Source organism: Neodiprion virginianus, chromosome 5, assembly GCF_021901495.1.
Source record: "Neodiprion virginianus isolate iyNeoVirg1 chromosome 5, iyNeoVirg1.1, whole genome shotgun sequence".
Classification (NCBI taxonomy): domain Eukaryota; kingdom Metazoa; phylum Arthropoda; class Insecta; order Hymenoptera; family Diprionidae; genus Neodiprion; species Neodiprion virginianus.
This window is the reverse complement of record NC_060881.1, coordinates 29,036,782-29,043,842: the sequence shown is the minus strand read 5'-3', so window position 1 is coordinate 29,043,842 and position 7,061 is coordinate 29,036,782.

The following is a 7,061-nucleotide window of genomic DNA, read 5'->3' as shown; positions in this document are numbered from 1 at the left end:
TATAAAAGAAAAATAGTTGTCGCATGATTGCGGCGGCGAATGACACAGCTATCGCAGACCGCATCTCACCGCTTTGGGTTTAGTCAGGCCTATGTGTGCGGCGTTATATCCTGGCACCCAGGTGGTCGGATGTCCGAGTGTAGGTATAACAGGATTGCGATTGCGTGCGTGTGTGCGAAACCCGTTCGAAATACAAACGCGGCGGGGCTATGGGAGGATCAGAAAAAGATGGAGGATGAGGAGGAAACGATGGAAAAAAAAAGATAGAGAAAACAGAGAGGAAGGTACATGCGTGAGGACACGCACGTACGTCACGCGCAACCTCGTGTAGGTATAACACGCCGTTTCACACATGCCAAATCGCTCCGGTTTTGCGACGAGGCGAAGAGGAGAAGGCGAGGAGGCTTGGACTGAATGGAGCCGGTCATTCGTAATCGCTATACGCGCGCGTAACCGAGAGAAAAATAGAGCGGGAGAGCGAGAGAGGACATCCGCGTTTTCAAAGGGCGTGCATCTGGACCCGTTTTCGTGCTATCTCGAAGCCTGGACGAATTATGCACGCGCGGAAAATTGAAAGTTACCCTCGTGCAACGTTTTCCGTTACCACGAGTTTTTACGGAAATTGAAAGATTTCGCATTGTTTCGTAAAAAAATTTTTAAACGTAAATGGGGTTTTCCTTTTTTGTAAGGTATTGTTAATTTGCGTTAAAAATTGTAACGGCTGGTTGTTTTTTTTTTTTTTGTTTTTACCGAAGAGATACAAAATTTTTACGAAAATGTACAAGTGTTTTTGTGCAAACCTTCTATTATCACTACGAATTTTTACGGAAATTGGGAAGATTTTTTTTTGTCATCGCTGGGAAAAATTTCATTTGTTTGGAAAAAAGAAATTACTAGACTTTCCGGCAACAGCTAGAAAACTAATTTTCATTTTCTACCTGGAAGTATATTTTTCGATTGTGGTTAAAAATGAAAATAATGAAGGACCGAGCGGTAACGGGAACTAAAAATTTCTTTCAGTGTAATCAATTGTTCGTACACCATCGGTCGAAGTGCTTATGTTGAGTAGGTACACAAGTTTAGTTCATTCTGATACAATAATTCACGAAAAGTTTCATTCGTACTGCGGTAATTATATTTTTATAACACAATCCATTACCAAAATAGTAAAACGTTCGTTAAAACTATACGTCCGGCAATTTTCGTCGATTTTAACCCACAGTGAACGTGTAACATGTAGTACTTTTCGGTGAAGCGTACAATATGTACGACGGCTCCTTCGACGTGCGTTCGTATAATACACGAGCTTTTGAGCGCACGCTGTGGTGTTGATTTATTCGCTCGCCGTGGAAAGCACACAAGCTCTCGCGGATCCGTCGGATGGGCTCGCACAACAAACGCGGCTCGTGAGTTATTGAACGGGGTAATATATACTCTCGGCATGTACGGAAACCGTGGATGATTAAATCACTCGGAACACCCGCTTCCTTTTCCTCTCACCGTCATGACTTACGGACAGTCAGCTCGGAGGTAGAAGCCTCCGTGTGAGGGGAGGTGAGAAACGGGAAGGACCTTGCCAACCCCTAGCTTGCGAAAACCCGTCCGCAAATTGTATTCCAAGGATACGCGCGTGTTCGTTAGCAAAGACTTGAAAAATTGGTCACTTGATTAGCGGAGACTCTCACGATCCTTCGGAGCCCTTTGAGGCTTCAGAAGAGAGGCAAAAACGATCGTGACGAGAACTTGGTTTGAGCAGAGAAACATTGGAAGGTCAGTAAAACAGGGTTGTCATCGGACTTCAAATTTGTCGATCGATTAGCCGAGACTTTCGCAGTTCTTCGGGGCGTTTGAGACTTTCGAAGGGATAACGACGACAACGGGCTTTGAGCAGAGAAACATTGGAAGCTGGGGAAAACATGCTTGTCGTCAGACTTTAGCGCAACGAAGCGATCAATCAGTCAATGATTTTCACTACCAAGGAAGGTGTTCCAGGTCGTTCTCTCCGATTTCATTGCTTTTGTAATATGTTGCAGTAGACTGAAAACTAAGCGACACGTATTTTATTTTATCCGCCATTAAACACTTTAACGGGCTAACACCACCCTCTGAAGTAAGGTATGTCAAGGAGCAATTTGGCAGTTTTGTTTATCAATGGAACAAATTACGCTTTTCATACATCGTTATGAGGAAACCTTACCAGTAGGATTGTTTAAAAAATATTATGTTCTTGTGGGTGAAACTGCCAAAGCGCACCTTGACATGCCTTACTTTGGAGGGTGGATTCAACCCCTTAAATTGTGCAATGACGGATAAAAAAAAATACGCGTCGCTTAGTTTTTAGCATACTGTAACATATCAGAAGAGAAATCAAATCGGAGAGAACCACCTGAGATATACCTTCCTTGTCGGTGTTCCAAAACAATGACCAATTGGGGTTCCTTAACCTTAGTCACTCACGCTTGTGAAAACTTCCACATTACTCACAAGGGGTCATCCAAACCCCAGCCAATTACGCAGCGTTGTTATTGCACACAACGTGACGTTATGAAATTCTGAGACAAAATTTAACAATTCAGAAATAGATTCCAATCTTAGTTTTAGTAAAAAACGATGGAGGATGCGGGAGAAATTCTTGAAGCAAGAAAGGTAAAACAATGCGCAACACGTACACGGGGTCTCTGAGACTTCTAAGTTTTTTCAAACATTCTTCATTGTACTTGCACAAACAACCCTGATTCAAGTACGTTGCCTTTAAAATTGTACGTTCAAGTCGGTGCCGGGGTCAACCGGACCCCGTGCAAGTGACTAGGGTTAATCACGCCTTGACCCTAATCGTTGATGATGTTGATTTCTTCCGCTACGTCTGAACTGGGAAAAATTTCATTTGTTACAGTAACTAGAAAAATTGAATAAAACAGGTATCGTTAGAGAAACTGTTTGAATATTGTCGGAATTAGGAAAAACGAGGTACGCCTAACCATTTTGCGCTATCGTCGATCCTTTTTTGGTAATTGCAACGCAATATCAGTTTGTTCGGTTTACTCTACTTTTTCAGCTAAACGAGGCTTTAACGTCAATTTATTGTTGCACGAGCGTTAAATTTTCGCAACAGTTGCAAGAAAATATAGGTAACAGCGATCGTAATGAGAAAGAATAGCAACGGATAATAGACTTTCTAACCGGAACTAAAAATTTCTCTCATTGTGAACCCTGACGACGCACCATCGTCCATGGTAATAATCGAGAGGTTTGCAGAGAGCGGCGGCGATCGGGAGGCCCAAAAACCTCATCGAGATAAGCGGAGGGTCTCCGGACTCAATGCAGGGTGAGGGAAAACCCGCATCGGTCGTACAATTTTGTGTGAAAACCGCAGCTGAATGGCCGTGCTCGGGTTACCGCGACCGAGATAGTCGGTGCTGGTGCACTCTCTTTGCCGAGAAGAGACCGAAGGACCGGAGGACTCGGGAGTTCCGAGATTACAGGGGTTGCGGCTTTTAGTGTCACGCTGACGAAATGGGTACGCGTTGTGAGGAGAGGACCGATCCGATCTCTGATGTCCGGGTACCGCTGCTTGACGTTCGTCGCTGAGGGTGCGAGAAAACTACCTACTTAGGAACCGGCAGCCAGCCAGACCGCCGACCTTTTTTCTACTTTGCATCACTTCACGGGCCGTTGAACACTTTTTCGAGAAAATGTCCTTTCCGAAAGTTTACCTCCCCTACCATAATGCAAGGTAGGTACATAACAGCGCCCTGTGTCCCACCGCACCGCAGACTTAGCGCTGGGTTGCAGTAACAGAGTAGGTACCAACCCAGGCGACATTGTGCTTTATACCTGGACGCCGACTTACCCGGTACGAGCCCGTGAACAAACACAACAAACACGAGACCGTCAAATTACTGTTACCGTTGCCAGGCCCATTCTCCCGGGGTCCGTGGTGGTCCCAAGCCCTTCACGTCCACCGCGAGATCCGATCTCTTCTTCGTTCCTCCGTTGACAAAACAGCGGAATCATTTACTCCCGCATGTGCGAAAACTGGATCGAATAACTTCTCGGGATTCCGCCTCTTGCTACCTGCCGCTGCTTCTTTCCTCCCCGTCGTATGATCCTCCTGTCAAAACTCACCGGGAATTCGATCTCTATCGGTTATGCTCCCCGTACCCTGATCACCGACGTTTATTCGCCAAGTCCGTTGTACCCGTGCACTTATACACGTGTCAACCTTGCGGGAGATGTCTTTTGAAAAATAACGCCGTGGCGACGCTCACAGCCAGAGTCATGCCCGGACTGTCGTATCCTTCCATTATTCTCACGTCGAGAGTCTCACGATGACCAAAAAGTTAAACTCCGATCGGTGAGTCACGCGGCGAACGGTCCGAACGGATGATAATTCGTGACCACCGTCAACCTACGCTCCATCCTTTCAAAAATCGATACCCACCCTGTGACGAGGGATCCAAGGTGGTCGATCTGCGCTGATTAAGGTGCCGAGTCGAATCGGAACAAAGGGTTCAGATCGTCGGGGGTGGGCGCTAATCGGTGTTTCATTGTTTGGCGAGACGACAATCGAATCCCGGAGGTTTGCATAACTTCTGCGAGGCTCCTTACGGAGGGGTGAACACTGTGCCCGAGGGGTGTAACCTCGGAATGTCAAACTCTCACGCCCAACTGGCTCGACGAAGGAGTGCGGAGGACCGTTCCGGAGCCGATTCGGAAGCGTCGCCCTTCCGATTCCTAATTTCTGATTCGCAAAATCCGGCGAGGGGCGCGTTCGCGGGTTTCGACCCCAACCTTCGACCTTACGCAGCACCCTCGTTTTGGCCCCGCCTGAAAAATCCTGCTCGTTGTATGTTCGACGAAGAGTGACGAACGGGGAGTCGAATCCGGGCCAAATTACTCGGCGATATCACCTCTCTCTCCCTCCCTCTCTCTCTCTTGGGATTTTCTATACCTTATTGGGGGTTGTATATTCTCGCTTTTTTAGTCTCTTTTTCTCTTCCCGCCTGCCTTCGCCGTTCACCGTTTGCGAGCCTTATAGCGCTATTGGTCGAGCTTTTAGAGAGCATTAGCCGAGCTTCACGGCTCGATGATTTCAGTCCTTTCGCGTTACAAGGTCTAAACCTCGAGCTCAACCACCGCCGACAAATTTGCAACGATTGGACTACGCGCGTTTTCTTTCTTTTCTTTTTTTTTTTTCCATCACCCTCGAGTATCCGACTTCTCGATTCCCTTCTTCGTCCTCTCCCCCCCCCCCCCCCCCGCCCCTTGCTTCCTTCCTCCCTTCCTTACTTCGCCTTTTCTCGCGGGGATCGACGCCCGGGAAGCTGCAAGAATGCCAATCTGGAATTAACGCGAAAGACGAAAATATCACGGGCGGAACGCGTCAACGCCCTTCAAAAACCTCCGTCTGTTGACCTACCTAATCGGTACGCGACCTACTTGATATTTTTTTTTTTTTTTTTTTTTTACCACCGCGCTGACCAGCCAGGGGCTTCCACAAATTACGCGACGAATAAAAAACGGACATTTATAGGCCTGAATAACTTGACACAGCCTGAAAATTGTCCCGAAGCTTTCACGTCGGTTCGCGGTTTTGCGAAAACGTATATTCTGAAAGTTTCGACGTCCGGTACTCGAGAAAACAAAAATAAAATTTATAAAAAAAAAAAAAAAAAAAACATCGCTCAAATACTCGACGTTCGTTATTTTTCACCAGCTTGAAGTAACGAGATCTGTATTATTGAACTTCCGATCGAGTTTCCCGAATCTGAATATGTTTAACGAAATTCAAGATGCTCGCAAAGTTGCGAAACAACGATTTTTCATCGACGTTACGAATTTTAACCTCATAATTTACCCGTACCTGTAAGTAAATAAATATCTAAGTGCAAAAATGTAAAACAAAAAAAAAGTGGTCTCGACTTGTTCTGTACCTACATAAATTTCGTCAAAATCCCGCGACAAAACGACGCGTAGCCATAATTGATAGTTGGAAATTCGATAGAGCAGAAAAACACAAAAAAAAAAAAATCATCGAATCGAAAATTTCACTCTCCCACGAGATCGAAAACTATCGAAACGAAACGAAACTCGCGATTCTTGTTCCGACGTGCATTATTTTACGAGCTCACACTTGCGTTAGCCAAGACGCACGCGTTATACGGATACGCCGCTAATGGCTGTGGAAGGACGAGGACAACGTGAGAAGGATAAGAGAGGGAGCGAGAAAGGGGCGAACGCGACGTTCGGTGGCACAATCGTTAATTAAGGGGTGAAGCGAAGCCTGCGCGGGTCACAAACTACATCCATAAATATCTCGGGGAAAAAAGGTTTAAAAGAGCGGCAACGCGCATCCAGACGCATCGTCGGTCCTGCACAAGGAGGAGGCGTCTGTCTGCAGGAGTCAGACCAGCGAGGCGGCAGCAGCTTCTCCTCGTCCGCCTCCAGGTAGGTGCAGAGGCTATAAATACACCCGTAATATACGCACGTTCGTATGAGTATGCCCGAGACTGCGCATGTGAACAATTTTATACGCATACGAATGCTGTACGAACGTAGAATAGAGAGTGTCGCGCGAGCTTCAACAAATTGTATAAATTAACGACCTCGCGAGCTTCTTTCTCGGGTAGAAATCCTCCTCGCCCGTTTGATGTGTAAATTTCAGATGGTCATCCCTCTGATCGAGTTTAAGAATTTCGTAGACGTAGATTCTGTGTTTGAATACAAATAATTAATCAATCTGGAGAGGGGAAATTTCCTTCTACTTTTCTTTAATTACAGTTGGATCGTTCGCAACGTAAGGAGGGTTCGCAATGAGAGAAATTTTTAGTTCCGGTTACCGCTCGGTACTTGAATATTTTTATTTTTTACCACAATCGAGAAATACAATTTAAAATACGGAAAGCCAGAGTAAAAACAAAACAAATTACGAATTACAACTACTCGTGTATTTTCGCTTTCGCATATCTTTATGAATTCATATTTCGACGGTTTTGAATTTTATATCGAACGACAAATTGGGTCCCCGTATCTTCAATATCTCGATAGTGTGACCTTTCTAT